The 21,075-nt window shown below is 39.0% G+C and overlaps 1 protein-coding gene and 1 long non-coding RNA gene across 5 annotated transcripts in view; one reads left to right on the top strand and one right to left on the bottom strand.

The window, feature by feature from the left end:
- Positions 1-21,075, bottom strand: part of HTR1F (5-hydroxytryptamine receptor 1F) — a 104,595-nt gene that overhangs the window by 41,821 nt on the left and 41,699 nt on the right. Inside the window, exon 2 of the mRNA XM_085075648.1 lies at positions 14,365-14,465. The gene's annotated coding sequence lies outside the window, so the exon portion shown is untranslated. The remainder of the gene's footprint in view (positions 1-14,364; positions 14,466-21,075) is intronic.
- Positions 1-21,075, top strand: part of LOC146445536 (uncharacterized) — a 65,177-nt gene that overhangs the window by 42,559 nt on the left and 1,543 nt on the right. For 2 of the 4 annotated variants that reach the window (XR_014855304.1, XR_014855300.1), the window contains exons 3-5: positions 4,693-4,802; positions 16,046-16,432; positions 16,861-17,161. This is a non-coding gene — a long non-coding RNA (uncharacterized LOC146445536). The remainder of the gene's footprint in view (positions 1-4,692; positions 4,803-16,045; positions 16,433-16,860; positions 17,162-21,075) is intronic. The other 2 variants (XR_014855302.1, XR_014855303.1) reach the window with 2 other exon arrangements.

Raw genomic sequence — 21,075 nt, 5'->3', positions numbered from 1 at the left:
TTGTATGACATTATTGAATCTCCAGGTTTGCTAGAGAAGAGTGAAAAGGGAAATAGAGTTGCTACTTCATACCTTAGAGATGAATGTAATCATCATGAAATTCATTCAGGTGCCGATGCCTATATCTGTCCCCATATTTTTCACTCTAAATGTGATTTTTTACTTCCTGTAGCTTTGAAGGGAAAGAAAAAAAGGAAGAAAAAAAGAAAAATAGTTGTGATACTGATTTTGTGCCTTAGGATGAAATGGTAATGAAAGGGAAAAAAACCCCAAAGACTTCAGGATTAGACAGTTGCCTCTGGACCTTGAAATGAGTTGTAACCCCTTTTCTGTCCTAATATCAGTTAGGAACTCTCTGAACTCACTTCAGTGAGGCTCTTGTCCCTCTGTGTAATCTGCAGTGCTTGACTTGAGAGCCCATCTCTGATTTGCAAAGTGGTAAGATGATGTGAAAAGCTGATATCCAGGGGGTGTAGAGGGAAAACAAAGGGCTGTGCATTGCTGAAACCTAAGGCCACTGCCCATGGGGGTTAAGGCAGAGGCCTTCACTGGATTTTGGGAAAATCTAGGGATGAACAGCACTGAAAAACACCATGAGCAATTCTAAGTCGCTGTGGGGTAAAAGTATTACCTTTCCAAATAGGTTTAAGAAGGTAGCATATGTAACCTTTGTGCTTTTACAATGCATCTACTTTTTCAGGTACCACATTAAAAAACAATTATGCAAAAAAATTGCTGTCTCAAGGTTAGAAAGACTGTGATTCACAAGAAATACTTTCAGTATCAATGCATTTCCTTTAGAATTTTCACTATGGGTGTTTGCAGTTATTTATTTTGCATTTCTGGGCAAGAGAAACCTACCTTACTCAATGTCAGAGAATAAATTAAGTCATCCTTCAGTGTGTCACTTTTAATCTGGAGATCATTCTGAAGATATTTTTAATGACTTTGCATCCAGAAATATCAGTCTGATAATTTGTCTAAACTCCTTGAATACCATCTCTTACAGTTACACTTATTTAAGGAAACTTTTGGTTTAAATTTTGACTGCACTGTATGTAAGAAGTTCTTCTTAAAAGTCTTCCTATCATTTACACATATAAATATTAATATATCATTTTATAACATTTACTGTTAATCTTATTTAGAATCCTGGAAAAATCTGAAAAACTAATCTGATTCAGAAAGAATATCTATTATTTTTATTTAACTAACAGGACACTATTTCTAAATTATATAGAAATTTTTATGGCATACACAATTATCTTATTTGATTCTGCCTTACCTACAGACCTGAGGGATGTTTGACTTTGCCGCCATTTGCTGTGAGATGCAGGGTAGAGGACTTTCTCTAGACTTCCTCCCAAGGTGTAAAAGCAACCTCCATGTCTCCTCTAGGAGAGCTGGAAAAGGCTGTGGGATATTGTGAGCTGTTACTCCTCATGAGTCCTCTCCTGTCATGATTTCACTCAAGCTCTCTTCCCTCTCTCCCTCATTTTCCTGAGGAGATGCTGCCCTTGCAGTCTGGCTGTGTTGCCATTTTGCCTCCTGTTTTATTATCCACACTCCTCATGCACTAAAATTGGCTCTCTTGGAGAAAAAGTGTATTTCTAACAGGACAGACCTGAACAGCAAAGCCTAGAGGCTTTATGCCTGAGCCTGCTGCAAGGCAGTAGCAATGACCCAGGGCAGCACCACATCTGTCCTCCTCCAAAACCACACCTTCTATTTTCACTTTCTGATGCCCTCATGCCACAGCACAGCCATGTAATTCAAGTGTTATGGTGTGAAAACATTGCTCTGCTAGGCTAGGACATGGCTTTTCATCTTTTTAGCTTTTACCTGAAAAGAAACCCAACCATGTGATAAGAATAATATGTAATAACTAAGTTTTGGTGCCACAAGGGCTACCAGCCTGAGGGAGAGCATCTGAGACGTGATTATAGGATCAAATCAAATATTGCTTTGGCCCTGAGTCCTGGCTGCAGCATTTCCCACTATAGAAAGCTGGCAAATGGAGTGGTCCAGCAGGTGCTAGGTCTGGCTCTGGAAGCACACTGGGGATTGGTCTGGGGCTCAAACCTGGGGGGCTTGTTGACTTCTCTCCTGTGCTGACCATGAAACTGAGTAAAATGGGTTGCTGTGATGAGCTGTGCCTTCCTAGAGAATTGTCTCATTCTAGCTCATTCCACACTCATACTCACAGTCTTTATCTCTGTTCTTGGCTCTTGCAAATAAAGGGATGATAAGAACTAAAGGGCAGAATATTGTCCCAATGCCTATGGATAAGTGTGAAAATGCAGTACAGGCAGCACGTCCCCCAGGAACTTTTCTGGTCTACCACGTTTTCTCCTGGCATTTCATTTTCCACGGATTTCTTTCCAAAAAATTAGCTATTGTCAAATTATGTTTGCTTCAGAGGGTGCCAGATCTGAGCAGCCTCAGACCATCTACACCAGCTGGTTTGGTGGCTTGGCTTCTTTTTGCTGGTGTGCTGCATGGAGACGATTCCCCTGTAGTTTCAGGTGCTTATTCTACAATTTTAATGTTTTCCTTTTCCAAATGAAGATTAAATTCTAGATGTCTGCTTCTGTGTGGAAGCAGACATCTAGGAAATGGCATATACCTCTGTAGGAATATCTTAAACTGGAATGGGAATTCCTGGTTTCCCTCAAGTAACTTCCATGCTAATTTGCACATTGGCCTCTGGTGACAATTTTTAACTGAGGTACTGCACTTCCAGTCCCTTTGGCTTCTTACCTGCTGCTGAACACTAGCTTTTCTGGTGCATTTGGTTTTGTAAAGGAGTCACCACAGAACAAGCAAGGTCAAAATTGTCACTGTTTCAAATGAAAGCCAGGATTTCAAATAAATGGGGAGATTAACTTTGTCCTTTGAAAAGCAACTCTATTTTTCAGGAATAAAATTCACCTGTGTAACTGTAAGAAAAAAATAATTATCACTAGGTTACCAATAAGAGCACTTCTGAAATGTGCCTGCATTTGGACTGAAATGTTTAAAGTGTGCTTGAAATTTATCTTAATTATGGCTCTAAACTTGTAAGATGGTGAAAAATAGTATTTCTATTTAGTAAGAGTGGGTGGTGTTATCTATTAACATAAGTTTGCATTCACACAGTAACATTTAAAGTCTATTTATAAGTGAAAGACTAACAAACAGATGAGTGAATATAGGTCAGAGAGGGGACTTAAAGAGAATGGGAATAATAACACCTCTGGCTACATGGGCTGATGCTGCCAGGGAAAAAGGATCAGGAAAACAGCTTGGTGTCTAAGTAAACTGTGGCTGCTTGCAGCAGAACAAAATACCAAACATTCTGACTGAGCTTTCCGGCCCTGCAGACTGCCTGAGGAGCTTTGTATTTCATCCCAGAGGCAGAATTCGAGTGCTTATTATTCAAATACCCACCACTTATCCCTGATAATGCTTTCAAGGCATACCTGACTGAACTGTAAAAAGCCCAGTCTGGTCAAGTGCTGCTTTAATATTCACAGACACTGCCTTGCAAACCACCATGGATTGTTTTCATGAGCTACAATTTCACTGTCAAGATTTAATTAAGAAATATATCAGAGCCTTTGGAATAAATGGGGTGGTGAGGGGTGTTGGACAAGTGATCTGTGTGACATGGCAGGGGCTTAAAAATTTGTGCACTGACCAAGTTGTCTTCCCAAAAGTGAAAAGGGATGAGATTCCTTAAAAAATCCACCAAACCATCCACCTCACCTATAATGCACATGGTGGTTTTACACCATTGTCATCACTGTGAGCCACATTATGTAGTTGGGATTTGATTGTATTAACCTACATATTGCAGTCTTGAAAATCCTGGGAAAAGGACACATTTTATGGCACCATAAAGTCATAATTTTTCTGCTACTGTATGAAGATTATTACATTCCCTGAAAATACATAACAGATTTAATCTGAAATAGGATGTATTTTTTTTTCTGTACAAGCAAGCAGTCTGGCAGGCAGCAGGAGATAAAGAGAATGTTTATTATTAAATTTTAGTGACTTAAAGTAATATTTGTATAAATGTATATACATCGAAGCACTAAAAAAACCCCACAACAAAAATATTAAAGCTGACATGTTGGTTTTAAATAAAATTTGGAAATAGTGAAGCCTAATTGACAGCTAGACATCATTCACAAATACAAACTAATACAAATTAAGAAATGTTTCTGCTGTAAACCTCATGTGTTAAACCTAATCAGTATTTACTGTATTATCTCTGAATAGAATAAGGACAGTGCATTATCTGTTTCAGTAATGCAAAGTTAATTTCAGCTGTCAGAAGGTTGGAGTTGAAGACCTACAAAAGAATATATTTTCTGAGTGAAATCTAAAGGGACATTTTAATTTGTTTCTTTTCCATTGCTTCTGAATAAATTGTTTTGAAGCAGATAATGAATTCATGTAAGTACTAGTCTTCTGTTCTGGTTGTAAAACTTCTAATAGCTTTCTTAAGAAGGCTCTTTTGTCCTAATTTTAAAGTGTAGCCAAATACATGTTTTTTGGTTTGGTTTTTTTTTTCAGTGTTAAAATACCTTTGTGAGGGCAGTTCAAGCAAGAGTTTTCAAAATTCAAATTACCTCAAATAAAATTTTAACAGTTGTGACAGACTTGTTTAAAATTTTAAATATGCATTTTATGTATCATTTTCAGGGCTGTAAATCTATAGGCTGTTCCCAGATGCTCATCACAGGGGAGAAGAATCCTAAACTTGAAGAAAGTTTATGAATTTTAATTTCCACTAGCAAAGTGATTATTTGAAGGTAAGTCATTTGAAGGTAGGTAATTTAGAACTGCTGAGAGACAGAATGTGCAAACAAAAAACTCTCTTGTATTTTTTCAACTCACTGTAATGCATATTCAGTTTATGAGGCCCACAGTTGCAAATTTGTCTTCTAGCTATGGAAGATAAATTACAGAGAAATTTCAGTGGAACAGGGAAGGTACCTGCAAGTACGTTTTTAATAACAACACACACGCCCCACTACCAAATTCTTGAGACCCTGGCTATGTAATTATTAAAACTGCAGCACTGATTGCCACAGGATGCTGAAACAGCCAACAATAAAAATTGATTGAAAACAAATCAAATTGATGGATAAGGATCCACCACTGTTACTTGAACATGATGACTCTGTGTGTAACCTCCATCTGAGGAACTCCCAAGCTGTTTTGAGCAGGAATGTTCCAATGTATTTAGGTGTCACAAAGTGCATGGGTTTTGGGCCTTGCTGAAGAATGCCATTGTAGTGACATGGAAGATCTTATTGGTTTATAGCAGTGAATTATAAAGAACTTAACAGACACAGTGTTCTTTTTAGTGCTTTGGGATTCTTGCATGCAAGCTGGAAAGCTTCTGCCAGATGGTTAATTGACTGAAAGAATTCCTCCAACCCTGGAGAACCAGGCTGAAAAGTTTTCTTTTTCCTCATTGATTTGTTCTGCAGCAAACAAATGGTGTGGCTAGGGATGGTAAAAGACTGAACTTGTCTTAATGGGGAAAATGCAAAGCAGAGTGGCTGTTGGGAACTCCAAAGAATCACCTGTGACTGCAATTGCACAACTCTGACAGAAGAGCAGCTTCCCATTTAGTGATGGATTCACAGAATGCCTCTAGTTAGTTTGACATAGGTTTTCCTCTATATGCCTTATTTTTTCCTAGCTAGATCCTAAGGTAAGTTCAGGAATGTGAATACCTCCCTATTTTCCACAAAATTATGACTTTCCTTTCTGTAGGATAACCTGTTAAGTTTAGCCACTACCTCTTTCTACCACTGATGTATCTAAGATACCAGGAAATGTTCTTTCACTATTCTTCAGATTAAAAGGCTGATTTGTTTGAAACAGGCATGAGTATCCACCCCTCTGTTTGCAACCCAAGTGACAATAGTCCAGCCACCCAGAGCTGGCAGCAGCAGCAAGGCACCAAACCCCAAACCTTTGCTTGCTCTCCTCTTCCAGAGCTTGCAAACAAAAGGTGGAGAGCACAGGGTTCCTTCAAATCCATGCAAAGTTTGGTTTTCTTGCTTTTTTTCTCTCTGCTTTCCAGCAAGGAGAGAAGCTAGTGAAGGCACAAAGCTGCCATTCTTGATGGAAATATTATTTAAAGCTGGAACCACAGCATGCAGTGCCAGAGAGAGCTCTGCTGGCCTGCCTCCTTTTCAGACCAGAGTTGCTCATAGTTGTGATGTTTTTGAAGGATTAACCTGCTTTGAGTCAATACCTGAGGAGAGCTGGGTACAGGAACATCCATGTGTTATGTACAGAATAAAACAGCTGCCTGTGGAAACATTCTTAGGGCTGCAAGTTTACAACTGAAGGTACATTTGATGGGCAGCAGATGTAAACTATTAAATCCTCGCCTATCTGGGCTTCAATTGCCTGGCATAACTTCAGCTTCTGAAAGGCTTTAGTTAAATTGTTCCAATTTGTCTGCTAAGAAGGATCACAAGCATTTTCAAAATCACTTTTCCCCAAGCCTTCATTTTGCCTATTCATAGTGAAAGCTCTCTAGCAAATGGACCACTTATTATTGTATTTTTTTGGTACGAGATCCATTTTGAGGCACTACTGCAGCATCACAATTATGAACAAATAACCACTCTGGGGTAATTCTATAAAGACCTTCATAGTCACATCTTTGTACCTCAGATACATTCACAGCTTACTCAGTGCATCAATTAATTAAGCTAATCTGAGCCTGTTTATGACATATGTCTGTAGCCTCTAAGTCATGCAACTGTTTCACCCTTTTGAAATATAAATTGCAGGTGTTGAAGTTTGGGGCTTATGTTTGTGTGTCTTCAAGCAGTGAGGGAGATAGGAAAGAAAAAAGACCAAAACCAGCATATCTTTGTGCTGGCAAGCAAGAGCAGCAAAATGGTCAATTTTTGCCCTTCTTTCTTATGGGTCAATTCAAAATCCATCTCTCTGAGCAGCAGCTCAGCATCTGGCAATCAGTCTTATTGCCAAACAGTCCATTTTAAATACCAGCCTGAATCCACAGCAGGTTTCTCAGCTGCTTCCTTATTTTGTGTAACTAATCAGTGCAATAACTGCTAATTACTAAACCCTAGAAATCATTTTATGGAGGCAATGACCAAGATAACTGAAGACATGAAGTTCAAATACAGGTTTAATGTCTCCTCCTGGTCAAATACAGCATTTTTGTGTTTTAGGGTTGCCTTTTCGTAAGCTGCAATAACAAAATGTAAACTGCTTATTGATGCAATTTGCCTTAATATTAATCATGTTTAAGCAGGCAATTTCTGATTTTTTTTCCTATCCTGCTATCTACTCTTTTAAATACAACCAGAGGGATAATGTGCATGGTTGTTCAGCTTAGCAGTATGCATATTTATAATTTAAAACCAAATCCTGTTCCAAAGTAAAGGAAATACTATTCTCATAACAGACCTGAGAGAACTGAGCCTTTGTTTGCCTGGTCAGGTAAATACCAACTCCCTGAATGAGTACAGAACTAAATCTAATTTTCCAGCTTGGTGCAGGGATAGGCAGAGATCTGATGAACACTGTCTCAGAATTTCTATTCCAAAGCCCTGTTTCTCTAATGTTCATCAATTTCTAAGCTAACCTTTAACCAGCTGGTTGAAATTTCACTCTGCCTTGGGTTATGGTTTTTTTTCAGCATAGGAAAGGAAGAAAGAAAATATCCAGGAAATATATGTTAGAATATTTTCCAGCACCCATTTCTTTCAGAGGCAGACATAGAAAATTTAAGTTGTCTTGCCAATGTAAAATGTCTATGAATATTTTTCTTGGCTGAGAAATTCTAGCTATCTTTTGTGACCTTGACATCTGACATGGGATGACCTTGCTGGTGAGACAGATGGCCCTGACATCTTTGTGGAAACTCAGTTAAATCTGAGTTACTGAAAAATAAAATCTCGCAATGTGTACAGGCTTAGTACAGACTTTATAGATTTTTGAGAAATGAATTCTGCAAAGAATGCCAGTGCTAGGTTTTGTTTGCTCATAGGAAAAGCACAATGCAGTGTATTTCCATTCCATTTCCAGGCTATCATCAGTCTCTTAGGTGCTCCATCATCTCCAGCATGTCAGCAACATGATTCCGAAGTATCCTGCTTTGTCAAACAACTCTTTGTTAGCAGATTAATCTTTGGAAGCAGCTCTGGGTTAAAGGCACATAAAGAAATCCTGTATTTAGAATAAATAATATTTTCAATCGCCTGCCATGTATTTTTCTCTGTGGAAGTATTGATGTTTCTTTCCAAGGACCTGAAAGACCCCAGGGGGAAAATTTCTAACAGCAGGCTCAGATAAAACCCAACACACTCTTTCAGGACAACATTTACATGCAAGCTTTGATTTTTATGGATTATAGCCCTTAGCTGTCATGAGAGACAAGGCTCACAACAGCACAGACCTTGTCAAAAACTCTGCAGCAAGGACTCTTAAAGCACAAAGCAGCTGTCACATAGAGGAACCCGTGGAATTTGCTGCTCACTGAAGGTTCCCAGTTTTTCTTGAACAGACCATGCTACCTGTTCCCCTGCACTGGGGACATTGCAAAAGCTATTTGCATATTTTAATCTACTCTACGAATTAAAGCTTTTTTTTTTTTCCTCCTCCTATGTTTCTGGTAAACTACTGTTCTTCCTGAAGTCACCAACTCCTACTAAGTGAGAAAGCTTCATGCACCTGTTTCTATAAAGGGAAGTGAAACTGCCATTTCCCAAGTTCTTCAGCTTTTTTGGTGGAATTAATCTCACTTCCTTTTATGGGTCTGCCTAAGCTGAAAGCAATCTGTGCTAGACAGGTACTCTTTGGCACTTTAGGCACTCTTTATGGGAAAGGAGTGAAGCAAGTACTGGGGTGAGATTGGGCTGATCTATTTACACCAGATGCCTGGCACTTTATGAGTCTCTGCTTCTCTCTATTACTGCAAAGAGAAACTTGGAGTGATTGGTTCAAGATGTCCACCTTTGGTCAGTTGAATTCTAACCTTAATTTGCAGTACTGAGTGTTTAAGCTTTGACTGAGAACAAGAAGGGATATTTGGCAGTTTTGTGCTGGGAAATCTGTAGTTGTTTGTTGGGATAGTCAGCAGGAATAGATTCTAATAGATTTCAATTGATCCTAATATAGCATAGTCCTGGTGTTTATTATCTTGAGAATCCCACATTTTTGAAAGGGAAAGAGGTGCTTCTTCCCTGAAGTGGATTGAAGTGCAACAGAAAAACCCCCTTTAATACTTTATCTTAGGTCCTGACTAAAATGCCAAATTTGAGCATTCATCTACTGAGCCTTTTGAAAGTGAATCTGCTGAGCTTTGCTGTACCAAGCCTATCTGCCATAACTGAGCTTAGTTTAATTCAACTCAACATGTTTAGGTGATGACAACACTGTGTTCAAAACAGGACACAAACTTATCAAATATATTGTAGTTACTATCTTTTTTAGAAACCCATTTTAAAAGTTTGAGTGTTTCTTCCCCCTATTATCATAAGTGTATGTATTTTACTGAAATAGCAGTAACTTGCTTTCTCTTATCTCAAGTGTAAATGACCCTATTCATTTGTAGCTAAAATTGTCCTCTCCAGAGTGCACTGGCTTCAGCAGAATTACAACTTGCATGATTTTAGCTGATAGACTCTACTGCAGATACATAACCTAAAGAAGTAACATATTTCTGGCAATACATGATAAAAGAAGCACTTGGCAAAGGTCAGCTTTTCAGATGTCTTTTGGAAATCTCATTAAGTACAATCTTCTGATGGGTCTTCTTCTGCCTCAGTGTCTGTACCAATTGTCCTGAATTTCTGATTGAAGTTTGGTGACTTTTTTAACAAGTAAGAAGGTTCCAGTATAATTAAAATAACCTCAAAGTCAAATTTAGCAGGTAAGAATTTTGATAAAACTCTTTGAATTAACTCTATTGTATGAAAGTAAAACAACCTTTACATTATCAGTCCTTCTGAATGTAGCTAAGGCTGCTAAGAGTTGAGTGAATGTCAGGCAAATTCCTAAATATTTGAACAAAAAAGCCCTGCTAAAGCTATTATTCTATATTAATGGGAGCAAATACTGTGCCAGAATGAAACCCTTCTGCAAGCAGGGCCTATCTACTTTTCAGTTTTCCATTTTAAATCCTAACTTTTCGTCCAGTGTGATGACTTCTTGTTAAGCTGCTCTTAAAAGACTAGGCCAGAGCATGTGTTGAAAGAGTTCAGGTACAGAGATTAGAAATAAAAACAAATGGTCCAGAAGTTGTGATAAACTCTAGTTTAGTGCTGAAGCAAAACTTACCACTGCCAGCACTGCTGCTGCCTACAAAGTCCAGAAATTGTTTAAGTTGAGCCATCTGCAATGGGGAAACGTTAATATTTATGTGCTGACATTTTGTATGAACAACCAGCCAGTTTTCAGCTGACAGACTGCTATAAAACAAAAAGATGGACAGCAGTAAAAAACAATAAAATAAAGCTGTGTATTAGATACAAATCAGTTACAGGGTGAGATGACAAGCTCATGTCTCTGTCCTGCTGGAGGTGCTTCTACAGGGAAGCAAAATACTTCATTCAAACCTTGAGGTTTCTTTCAGAGCATACTTGCTCTCCTTACATGATCAGCTCTGTGAGCTTGATAGGCTGGCTCTTAAAATCTGCATTATATACCCCTTTAGGAAGGACTAAGTCACAGAGAGTCCTCATTCATCTTTTAGAAGATTCTGTGAGCCTGAATAATTGTCTGACCTTGTACTTGTTGAGGATGCTGAATTTCAGCCTTACAGCAATCTCTGCAATCTCTGCTGCACTGCAAAGGTCTTGGATCGAGGTGGCTGCCAGGAGACTGGGCAGGGAGAGACACAGCAGCTCCAAAGAGCAAAGGCTGAGTTCCATGGAGCACTGCAGGGGTTAAACTCCCTGCCATACTCTCAGCTGATGTACAGAAGGATTTGTATGGTGAGTTTCTGGGCAGCATGAGCCTGCAGGATGCTCTAAGCACTCTTAGGTAAACTTGAGTCACTTGTGTTGTATTGAACTGAGAAGAAAAGCCCTGCAAATTTGGGTAACCCCAAATACAGCTGGGACAGCAGAATGTCTGATGTGTGTCCCACTGGAGGCATCACTCAGTGTGCATTCTTGTGGAGCACCCTTAGCCTAAGTCAGAGAGAGAATCTCCCAAAACCATTTGGAGTCCATTCAAAGGCAAGTAGATGGTAAATATTCACGTGGATTACAAAAGAGGAAGGAGGCTACCAGATGTTGGAAGATGCAAGTACTTAATGCATGGGAGAAAAAAGATGCAAGAATATTTTGTGCTTCTGGAATACTTCTGTCTGTGTATTCCAAGGACAGAGGCTTCACAAGCCAACTGCTGTCCAGCTTCAGTCTCAGCCTTATTGAGGGATGTAAAATATATGAATAGTCTACCAGAATGCTGGTAATTTAAATGATAGATGCTGATAAGTACTTTTCTCCTTCCTGCCTTAGCTTTACTCAAAGTCTTCCATTAAAATATATAATTGAGTACCTAGACAGTTGCATTTTGATTTGCATCTATTGCCAACCCAATATATCTTCCAGATAAGCCTTTCATGCATTACTTTTAATAATAATGTTCTAAATTAAAAGACTGCTTCCATCAGCACAATGAAGCAAGATAGCCAAGAAAATAGCTATGTGCCTAAGAAGAGAAATTCATTAAAGTAAGAAAAAATCCATGAAACAGGGATGATAATGAGAAAAATATTGAGCCTCAAAGATGACAATACTGAGAGCAGAGACTGCATTTAGGGCTGGCTTACTGCGTGGGAGGGGCTGTTTTGTCTTTCCAGAGATCTTGCTTTTTTTCCTTTTTAATTCTGACAAATCACATGAAACTTTGGCAACTCAGTTACTTTTAAACTGCCGTAGGTACATGGGATTTTATTAGCACAAAACCTGTGCCTGATAGTGATATCAGGGATAATCCTTTATGCTACTTATGTGTTAGTTTTAATGATTTGTCTTCTTTCAATACTGAGCAACGTACAACTTAATAATGACAAACACTAAAGCTGCTCAAAGAAGGCAATTTAATGTAATCAAGATGTTATGCTTTCTAATTACCCTCTTGGTCTCTATTAAGGTTGCAGACTGTGCTACCTATATTTATCTCAGAAATGTGTTGTCCTTTTAAAGTTCTCTGTTAAAAGAAATATTTGAAAAGGTGCTGTTTCCCTCATTCAAATATTTTTACCTTCCTCAGAGTATAAGGCACTTGCATAGTGAGTGCTAATGAGGCATGTGCTTGTCTTTCAATTACATTCCCTCTTCCTCTCCCTCCCATCTTTATTTCTTTTTTTCACCCAGTCAAGGGAGTGTTAAACCAGAAAAGCAGTACCTATCTGACTCCTCTGTCTGCTGAGCTGTGCTGTGCTCCTGACAGGCTGTGGGCAGCCAGGGACACACAGAGGGTTTGCAGGGGGAGCTGACACCCTGCACACATCCAACCTCAGACAGGTTTTATTAACCTGGTACCTGGTTCCCTGGGCTCCTGTGACCATGCAAAGACAAAAGGTTCTGCCTGGGACAGAACAAGCCTTCTCTGCTGGAGCACAGATGGTATGAAAGTGCTCTGTGTGACACAAGGTGTTAGAAAACGTTTGGCTCGCTGACACGTGCTGTCAAGACCTGTTTTCTTCAAGCTGCCAGTCTGTTATTGTCTTTTGGAAAGCAGCATGCAGCCAGGAAAACCATTTCCATCAGAACCAGAAACAGAAGCCCTGTTTATACTTCACTTCCATTTTCTCCTACCAGGTAATTTCTCTCTGTAATGTCACCACAGGTATTACAGTAAAATTAAGGAACAGACCAAATTTCTCTCTTATTACATACAAAACAGTATGAGAGAGAAATAGAAGAGAGAAAATAGGTTTTTGAAATGATAAAAGAGAAGCTTTCAAACCAAGCATTCCCCCACAGCTGAATCTGCTGAGCTTTCCAGATACAGTATAAAAGTCTTCTTTTCTCTATGATGTGTACACATGGCAGTTGGAGGAATTCCTGGCCCGGAAAAATCCAGCTTAGAAGTTTGAAATCATACAAGTTTGGGAACTTTGTCTTTCTGTATACATTCTTCATGGCAGCAGCAAAGCCTTGTAAAGGCTGAAACTGGCCCCATTCTGACTTATTTTTCACTAAAATCTGTATGTTTCATTAACATTACCATGAACCAACTGGGTGACCTTAGTCCATTTTACAGCTACCCAATGACACTTTTTATTTGTTCTGTTATTACAAGTGCACCAACTTTGTCTTTGCCTCTTGCTGTAAGACTTTTAAAGTGCAATTTGCTGTATCTTTCAGAGTGTGGACACAATCCTGAGATGGTAGGGCTCAGAACCTGTGTAGATTTATTATTCAGATGTCTCTATATAAAATGACAAATTTTTTTCCTGATACAGTTGCAGGAATTCTACTCTTGTGTTTTTAAATAAGTTTTTATTCAAACCAGTTGTGCTTTCTGAAATGTTATCATTAAGCTGTTGTATTTGAATGACCACACGAAATAAGGATTTGGGGATTTTGTCTTTGTTGTTAAAAATGTACAATTAGGCTGTGAAAAAATCACTTTGTAAAACTGCACAAGGCAAAACCAGAAATAAAATCAAGCACACTGTGGCATGAAATGGGCACAGGCTAATGCAAAGATTGAGAAAAGTCTTCTCACAAAATATCTGTGCACTGCTGGGCTTTCCATCTTCAAAATGCCTTGCAAAGGTTAAGTCTTTAAAATATATCTGTGCAATGAAGCATTATATTGGCACCATTGTTTTTTTCCCCTCAGTTAAAGTAGATGTTGAGTGTTTAAATGCCCAAGGCTGTGGAGGAAGGTCGCTCAGATCTAGGACTGCAGACTAAGCTTCTTCTGCAGTGCCTGAATTTCTCAGACTGAGCTGAACATTCTTCATTCATTTAGTCATCCTTCTGTCAGCCACTGCTCTCCTTCTCTCAAATTTATTGTCCTCTTTGATATCTTTCCCTGGCTGGTCTGCAGCTCTCCACTGCACTGTGTGTGCTCAGATTGCCCCATTAAGCCTCCAATAACCCCACAGGTCAACCCTCACTTGGCTGTGTTTTCCTGCTCTATTACTTGAGGCTTTTTGCAGTGAAGATTTTCTCTCCTTTACTACTTTAAGGAAAGGTCAGTCTGGCAGAGGTCAGCAAAACTTTCTATTTAACCTGCTTTGCAGGATTCTTCCCTATAGAAGACCCAACCAAATGATTTTGATCTTTAGAGCAGGTACATCAAACACAAGGGTAGAGTCTGGGTAAGGGAGAGTAAAAAGCAACTCACCATCTCCTGTGTTTGGAATCACCTTGGAAAAGCTGCCTCTGGGAATTGGAGTGGAAGTAGGAATTAAATCACCCTTAGCAACACTGGATACTGCCAAAAACCTGTGAGAAAGCAAAAAATCATAATATAGGCTCTGTAAATGACAGTGCATGATGTCTACTTCAGAGAAAGGGAAAAAATTGTTCAGAAGGCCTGAACTGTAATTTCCAGGATCTCTTCAAATAAGTGGGAATGATTCTTTAAAAGCTTAGAGGCCAGTGTCAGGAACAACTCCCCCAGAGTTCACATAAGAGCATGGCTGGTGATGACAGAAATCCTTTGTAATGAGCTAATGACCAGCAAGGGCCTTGCAGGATTGGACACTCCAGAAATCAACTCCACTTGAGGAACTCAAGAAATCGAAATACCTGACTTGTACTTTCCTGAAGATAAATGACCAGTTGGAGGGAAGGGGGAAGGAAGGCTGTGCTGTTTAGCCAAACCAGCAGTTTTAGTGTGCCTCATGCTTTTAGCAGCCCAGTGCATCCATCAGGTGCTAATTGTCAACTCCCACCGACTGCAGTGGGAGCCCAGGGCACTTGGCATTTTGCAGTATGAACCTCCTGTTATTAAGCTAAAGAGATAAACATGCCAGAGTATGTGATGTCTGAACTGCAAGGCATTGTTCTTGCACTCTCACGACGTTAATATCTTTTTTCTCCAGTTAGCAGTGTCTCACGGCAAGCAACTGCCTAAAGAGGAAACATAATGCAAAAGAATATGCACTGTGAAAAGTCTGCACTGTGAAGTGCAGAAATACATCATTCTACCAAGAGTAGGCTGATTTAATTTTAAATATAAAATCTTTAAATGGCTAATGTGCTTAAAATGTAGAAAATCAGATAACAAAAGCAGTTCTTGTTTCAAAGCAGAACAGCTTTGAAACAGTCAGTGGGAAAAATGAATAAAAAGAAGACAAAGTGACAAAAGAAATAAGGAACTATCATTGATTTCCTGGGAAAAAAAAAGGGATAAAACCTAATAATTTTTCACACATTATCAAATAACATGGTAATTTATCCAGAATATAATTATACTAACATTTGGCTGTAACTTGGTATCAGATGAGTTCTTACAGCTCAGAGTGTTCTGGGGCAGGGACTGAGGTTGGTTACAGACCAGTTTGTTGTACCATCTACTTGGCACTGTGGCCAACATCCCTGGAGGTGTTTGAGAAATGACTGGATGTGGCACTTAGTGCTGTGCTTTAGTTGACAAGGTGGTGTTTGGTTAAAGGTTGGACTCGATGATCTTGGAGTTCTTTTCCAACCTTAATGATTCTATGATTCTCTGGGCTGGGCTAGGGTAGTAGCTGATGCGGTTTCTTGAGGTTGTCAGTGCAACTTTGGGAGGTCCTGGTGTCATTATTGCTAAAGGAAGGGTGAGAGCAAACCATGAGTTACAACATCAGTGCTGCATGTGTTGAAAAACTTGGAAAAGTAAAAGCTCTTGTACTTTTGTACCCATGCCACTGGTAGACATAAGATATTTTTCAAAAATTAAGTCTCCTGCTCAGCACAGAACATTAACCTTCAAAGTGTAACTTATTGTCAGTAATACCAGAGTTTAAAAAGCAAAATGAGTGCCTGTGCTCTGTTTTTCCCTGCTCTCCTTTGTAATTCAGATTTCTCTCTCTCTCTAGGCAAGGGCAGAAAGGACAGAAGGCAGAGGGGCCAGCATGACCTGCTGTGGGAATATGCAGCACTTGGGATGTAATGATCTGCTTTGCTGTATCTCGTTAAGAATCCACCAGATAACCATCAGGACCTGACCAAGGCAGAGGCAGGGTGGCCCTTTTGTCTGGTTTTGTTTGGAAGTTGTTGGTGTAACCATTGTCTCCCTCCTTTTCTGTCAACACACCTCATCAGATGTAGCAAAACTCTGTTCTGAATGGGACTGCAGGAGTGCACAAGAGTCGGGACAATTTTAGGGTAATCTTAAAATACTCAAAAGGATTTACATCTTCAGGGGTGGATAGAGAGGAAGTTGGATTTAGTTCTTGTTTGAGATCTTGCACTTTCATTCCCAGGTAAGAAATTATAGGTATCAGAATGTCTAAGCAGCACCTACACATCTCAGGGATTTTGTTTGGCTTTTCTAAACAAACAAGAAGTCTCTGTTTCTCCACAAACTTGAGGTTCTTTTCGTAATTCCCTTACCCCTGCAGTCTGTCCTTTTCCCATCCTCCTTGCCTTCCACCTTCTGCATCTTCACATTTTCGTCTTCAGCTCCAATGTGTTCGCAAGCATCTGGCTCTTTGCATTCCCTTTCCCTCTCCTGGTCCTCTAATGCAAAAATGAATATTTCTGAGGTGTATATGCTTATATAGTCAAGAATTTCATTGTTGGCACTGCCATCCAATGACTTCATTCTTGTCTGGATGGGGAGAGTGACCTCTGAAGGGGATTTGGAGGCCCACTGGGTGCTTAGATCATTTATTTGCTCTTTGTTTTCTAGTTTAGAGTGCTGCCAGGCACTCCTGTGCTGGCAGATTTGCAAGCTGCCTACAAGCTCTTGTGAAGACCTTGTCTGGATGGGAAGGAAGAAAGGATGTGGAAGTCCTTGCTAATGATACGGCTGTATAGATTTTACCTCCTCGTTTTTACCTGTTTTACCTCATCATTTATCATTATTGTTATAATTTCATTATTTTTACCTTATCATTTTCAGCTTACTTAAAATGTAAATACACTGGACCTAGGGGATCAGCACAGGAACTGAACAGACATCTCCAAGATGAATCCAACAGTGCTGGCAAGTAATTTTCATATGGAATTGTGCTTTCTTTAGACTTTCTAAGGTCATCCAAAAATCCCAGGTAATGTTCAATGAGTAACTGAGGCTGGGTTTAGAGTAGGAGTTCCTATAAACTGAGGACAGAGAGGAAGTAATTATAAAACTGCAGAAATAAGGATTCTTGGAAGTAAGTAGATAAATTGGTAGATAATTTGCAATCAGAGTAATTTTTCCTATGGTAGAACATCCCCATATAAACAAAAAAATGGGCAAATTCCCCAAAGTCGTATGAAGTCTGTTTTGTTTAATAAACAGAAGCGAAGCTTTTAACGGATTAGCTGAGTTTTTTTGTACATATGAGGACTTAATATTTCTGAACAAAACCCAAACCTCTTTTTACCCAATATGAAATCATTTCACATCTGCTCAAAATCCCAGCAGCCTCAGTTTCTGTGTGGCAGCAGCTTCCTCTAGGAAGGTGGTCCAGCAGAAGTAGTTCTGGACCTGCTTCCATCTCTGAAGCACCTTTGTTCTTTTTGTTGCTTCTCAAGTGTCAGGGTACTCCTGCTTCAGGTCTGAATATTATTATGTCAGGTTGAAGTCTGCCAAGTAATTAGAAGTCAGAAATCTCAATCCCAGCCCTCCTTTCCTAGCAAAGACATTGATATTATGAGGGCTTTGGTCTTGTGAAACACAATGGGAAAAGTCCTGTGAGATGTGTGGAAGGCAAGCATTTTTTTGTGGTTAAAAATAGCATCTGCAACAATTCCATGAGAAGACTGGAAGTGACTTTCTTACTGTGTGGAGGATGCTAAATAAGACTTTTTAAAATGGTATCTTGCATTAGAATAACTATGGGGGAAAACCAGCTTTCCATGAATCTAACAGCTGTTTTAAAAGCTCAGCTGACAGCATCATTTCCTATCATGCAGAAGACCTAAGTTCAAGATCACACACAAATTTTTCTCTTCTCAAAAGCCAGCAGGAAGTGAAGGTGGCATGAAGAAAATTAAAATCTTACTGCAAAGGCAAATGGAAATCTCTCTGTGATCATGAACTGAGTTGGTGCTTCCTGTACAAAAGTGGCAAGGAGTTAGAAGCAGATAATACTCCCTGGGATGGCTTGACATCCATAGCCAGATGAGAATTCTCTGTTTCTTTAAATTTACAGTGGCTGCATTGGATGTTCCAGAAAATGATGGATCAGTACAGTCCTATAAATCCCAAACACATATGTGGTATATCTTTTCAGAAATAACTTACCAAACAGCCTTCCAGAGGAGAAGAAGTCTGCAATAATGACAGCACACTGACAGTGCAATAAAGAGGAATTCATTATTCTGACTGCAGGGGTTGACAATGGCCAGAGGGCAAATGCATAAAATAAGAAGAAAGAGCTGATGCTCAAATGTCAAAAACTCCCTGCCACAAGTGAAAAAAAGAGAAATATGTTCAAAATGTATTTCCTCTGTATAGGAGTGATGGTGATGATGATGATGATGATGATGATGATGATGATGATGATAACAATATTAATAGCAACATTTATCTGAGCACGATAAATATTGTGGAGAATGAAGCATTATGTGACATCATCTGTGTATAAATAAATTATGCCTTTCCAGTGTTCATTGCCATGAAATTAAAAGAAACCATTGCAATCTAGAAGGTGGCAGCAAAATGGAGAGTTAAATATGTAGGATGGTTGGTTTTGTGAGTAATTCTTGTTGACAATTTTTAAGCTACTGTTCAATTCTAGAAACAAATCTGATTGTTATCATTATTTCTTTTATTACCTAAAGAAGATAATACCTACTCACAAGTGCAACTACTTCAATATGAAATTTTGCAGGCATAAACTGCACCCTCAAACAAGATCTCAATCCCACAAAGGAACAGCAATAAGCTGGGCAAAAGCCCAATTGTTTTTCTGGAGTTTTTTAGTTCTAAACAAACTTCCCATGCAGTCTGTCTGTTTTTTATTTTTAGTTCCTCCTTCTTTGGTATTAATGCTTTTGTAAGAAGGAAGGATTTTTATTCTGTATTTTTCTTCCCCTGACATTTTCTATATGAAGTTTCAATCCTCTGATGGCTTGTATGAAGAGGATTAGAAACATGTCATCACTAATTGCAGATGAGGATTTAAAGCAGGGCTGGGCAGGAGAAGCACAAAGATGAGATTGCCTGGCCTGTCTTGGTTCAGGCTATGGATGCTTTTTGCCTACCTCTCCTGCACCAGGAAGTTTGTCTGCCTCCCACATCTATCCTCATCTTGTGGCAAGGGAAAATTGTTGGTTGTTGAGCAGCATGAAAGAGTGATTTCTTTATTGTACATTGTTCCTAAAGACCCATGTCTGCCATGAGGACTGCATAGAGTTAGTTGGCTCATAAAGCACCAGGGAAGGTGCAGTTGCAAAAAGGAATCTCTTCTAAACTCCAAAATAAATGCCAGATTACACTTTTGGGATAGTTTCTTTCTCCTCAATGACATTTTTGTTGTTTCTATTCAACTGTAAACTTCTGAGTGCTGTGACTGTATTGTCACATACACCACACAAGTGCTTCCAGGGAGTATGGAAGTAACAATGGTAACCTAAGCAAGCCCTACCCATCTATGAGTATTATCATTACTTAATGACAAAATGGTACCAGTTTGACTAATAAGGTTAAAGAATTACATAACTTGAGTAGAATTACAACAAAATTATGTCAGCGTGCATTCCCCTCTCTTTTGCTTCGGGATGAATCAATTATGAAACATAAATCAAAGAAATGGATACAATATTTATAACCATTTAGGCTCCCAGGCATTGATTAACCATGACTGAGAGAATTTTTTCTCATGGAAATGAATATTATATCATAAAGAACCTGAAAGTTCCCACCTAAGGCCGTGAACTATTTGGAAGGACATTTTACACCAAGCCTAGTATTGTTTGAAAAGCTGAAGTCTAAGGAGAGAAGACACAAGAAGCAAAGCCAAGCAGTCAGTTGCTTTACACTTTCCTGTATGGATCATGCCCTCAGTGAGTTGCATAAGTAGAGGAAAGAATTTATTGAAAATGCCCCTTTGTCGGCTTTAAAAAACAATTCTACATTCTTCGGGCCTTGCAATAAGATCAAAAGTGATTCAAGAGTTCCAAAAAGTGGTAAAGCTAAGCTAGAATGAATTTAATTATCTTCAGACATCTAATGGAAACCGCAGAGTTTTGTCACAATTTTCAGGACTTGTCTGTCAAACCTTGACAGATCAGGAAACTGAAAAGGATGATTTCTTGATTAAGACTGAAAATAAAGCTTGAAATTCATTTTCAAGGAGAAATTAAGGTTTTTTAATTAATAAAGATAAAGATATATGCAGTAAAGCTACCTCCTTCTCTGCCAACAAAGTTGTAACCACAATTCCTCATCTCTGTCTGTCTCTCCCATGATAAATTTTGGGCTCTCGTTTGGGGGATAAAAATACCTTTTTCAAAGTCATTTGGAGTACAATCTGTGATTTAGCTAAGGAAATAATGAAATGCCTCAGTCTTCTCAGAATTAAAGGAAAATAACAATTTTTGCTGTATTAATAGACTTGTTGGTGTAACATACTGGTTCTTGGTCATCTAAGTTTATGATGTACACCAGTATCTCTCTGCAAAAGCTGTGTTGCTAAAAAGGATTAGTTTTCATGTCATTTATTTGTTTCTAGTGAGAAAAACCAGGGATTAACAGACAGAGGACTAAGTATGGAATTAAAAAAATGTTTATGTTGTTTCTTGCAACATAAGGTATATCAGGCAGGCTGTGTGTGCTGTCTCTCTCACAGAGCAAAGTCTTACATATCAAAAGGTCATGTCTCTGGAGCAGGCAGCACCTTAGTCCTGTTTAACATTCTTTTAGCAAAGTTATCATATGGATGAAGCTTTCCTGAAACTGTCACTCTCTTTCAAT

Source organism: Lichenostomus cassidix, chromosome 1 (genome assembly GCF_008360975.1).
Source record: "Lichenostomus cassidix isolate B80296 chromosome 1, HeHo_3.0, whole genome shotgun sequence".
NCBI classification, from domain to species: Eukaryota; Metazoa; Chordata; class Aves; order Passeriformes; family Meliphagidae; genus Lichenostomus; species Lichenostomus cassidix.
Note: the sequence above shows the minus strand (reverse complement) of the source record. Positions and strands in the feature narration are given on the sequence as shown.